Consider the following 2500-nt stretch of genomic DNA (forward strand, 5'->3'; position numbering starts at 1 on the left):
GGATCATTAACAAATTAAAAATACAAGAGAAAACCTAACTGAATGGATCATTGATAAAGCGATATAAAAGTTTATTGAGCTCGGACCAAAAATTATACAAAACGAGAAAGATATAATAAATAATACCATATACATGACACAAAACACATAAATCTCGGGTTCGAGCCAATAAGAAACAAATACCAAAACGCTGCGATGCGGTAAAATTACACCGACACGGTTACGTGCGGAGGTCGCTTTGATTACTCATCGCGTTTCTCCCGTCCGTTCGGAACCGCCGGCAAAAAAACTGTGCGACCAACGGCGCCAAAGAGCACGACGCCGGACCATTTCTCTCTGGCTGATGTGAATGGAAGTAAAAGACGCTTGCGTGAGGTCTCTCGACCTTTATCTCTCTAACTTATACTTATGGGTCGTCGTCTACTTGATCGGGTACAAACAAGTCGTAAGAAACAAACAAACAAACCACAAAAATACAAGTCGTAAAAAAACAAACTTCTGTTGGTTAACCTACAATATGAAGGATCGAAATGAAAGAAGGATCATATTATTACAAACCGAAAGTGAAGGATCATTAAAATTGAAATACAATATATATAAATATATAAATGTACCCGTCGTTGCGACACCCTAGTTAAATGGAAAGATATAAAAAAGAGAGAAAAGGAATACAGATGACCCGCCGTCTGATCTTTGCTAAATGATCTGGCATCACCGGAGTTTTTTTGGTCCGTGTTGCGTTCGCTCTATTCGAAATGAAACTCGCGGAGGCGAAGAATTGTTAAAAGTTTACGAAGCGTCTAGGAGTGGTTAAAACTGAGAGAGTTGAAACTACGATGTATTAGAACGAGCAACCGTCGAAACTTTGTTTTCGCGACGTTCTTTTCGTCGCTCTCGTCCCCACGCTCCTACGCTTTGGTTGTTTCTTTGCCATCCGTGTTGCGATAAAAAGATTTCTCCATTGTCCAAAAAGGACGGATCGAGATTCCTCTTTCGAGAGGGAGAGAGAGGTACTTGCGGGTAACCTGGAATCTACGAAACACGCACCGTGGTAAGATTCGTGCGTCCGCCTGATCGATGTGTGTTGTTTACGGACCGGCTGAGAAGCGACGATAGCGAGTCTTTGAAAAACTATGTGTCCATTAGTTAGACCGATCGTCGCCGGCCGTGTGTCTGTTCGAATCTCGCAACCCACGATTCAGCGACAGGACGCGCGCTCGCATTCCTTGTGTGCGTTCGTACTTTTCAAGGTTTTTAAATGTACTTTACGCCCGACCGTCGAGAGGAGCGTGCCACTGGGCGTTTCTCCGACGGTTTCCGTCCTTGGACGCGATCGTGTCGTCAACGATCGAACAAACAAACAAATACGTTGGCGACGCCCGAATTCGCTCTCCCGCACGCGCCGGGTGGGAGAGTGATGTGGGTATCGAATGTGATGCGTGTTAATAATGAAAATAACACTCTAAAGATCTAAAGAGTTTGAAATACAAAATTTTACGATTACCCTGAACGGTGGATCACTTGGCTCGTGGGTCGATGAAGAACGCAGCTAATTGCGCGTCAACGTGTGAACTGCAGGACACATGAACATCGACATTTCGAACGCACATTGCGGTCCACGGATACAATTCCTGGACCACGCCTGGCTGAGGGTCGTTTTCTTAACAAAAGACTGCTTGCGTTTGCTTCTCGAAAAAAGAGTAATTCATTTCTTTCTAAACATCTCGCCGTCGTTCAACGAAAGTAGAACGTTTCGGAGCGGGATTATCGAACGAAATTGAAAGAATGAATGAACGATAAACAAAGAAAGAGTCGCAACGTACGAGCGATAGTTGGGCAGTTCGTCGGCGTTTGTCGTGGAAACGATGTGACGAAAATCGCAACCGATACACTAAATGCAGGCCGTTAAAGGAGAGAAACAAATTTCGAAATATCTCTTCGAACTAGCGCAAGTGCGTCACGGCGCGCGAGTCGTTCGTTAAAATTTATAAACGACCGCCCGTGAAAGCACCGAGTTCTCGGAAGATAATCTATAAAGATTCTCCATCCTGCTGGAAGTTATCGGATCGGCGCGATTGTTCACTTGTAGAAATCCACGCTCCCGACGTTGCCAGAAACGATATTTACGAAAGGTGTGTCAAAAATAAACGAAAGAAGCTCTCCTATAAATTTAGAAAAAGCAAACGAGTGAAATGTTTGAGATGATAATTTGCTGAAATGCAAGCTCGAATAGCCCCAGGGTTTCGAATGATTCCCCGCGCTTTATACATCTCTCTGTTTACAAACGGTGTATAAATGAAAGATCGCTTCAGATGGGTCGTCGCTGTTTGACGCGCGATGCTGTTCCTTTTTTTTTGTCTGTCTGTGCGTTTAGCTTCGCTAAACAAGTTAAATGGTTAAAAAGCGTCGAAAAAGCGAATACACACGCGACAAGACAAATCTAACGAGTAAAGGAACGCTCCGCTCCAAGATAAAAATGGTTGTTTACAATCAATACAGC

The 2500-nt window shown here is 43.9% G+C and overlaps 2 non-coding genes across 2 annotated transcripts in view; both read left to right on the plus strand.

Moving 5' to 3' along the window:
• LOC143307677 (small subunit ribosomal RNA) overlaps nt 1-9 on the plus strand; it is a 1923-nt gene extending 1914 nt beyond the window's left edge. Inside the window, exon 1 of the ribosomal RNA XR_013064774.1 lies at nt 1-9. This exon is cut by the window's left edge and continues 1914 nt beyond it. This is a non-coding gene — a ribosomal RNA (small subunit ribosomal RNA).
• A 1492-nt stretch (nt 10-1501) lies between these two features.
• LOC143307672 (5.8S ribosomal RNA) lies at nt 1502-1656 on the plus strand. The gene has a single exon (XR_013064769.1). It is a non-coding gene; the product is annotated as a 5.8S ribosomal RNA (ribosomal RNA).
• The last annotated feature ends 844 nt before the right edge of the window (nt 1657-2500 follow it).

The sequence above is a fragment of the Osmia lignaria genome, unplaced genomic scaffold, assembly GCF_051020975.1.
Source record: "Osmia lignaria lignaria isolate PbOS001 unplaced genomic scaffold, iyOsmLign1 scaffold0068, whole genome shotgun sequence".
Classification (NCBI taxonomy): Eukaryota; Metazoa; Arthropoda; class Insecta; order Hymenoptera; family Megachilidae; genus Osmia; species Osmia lignaria.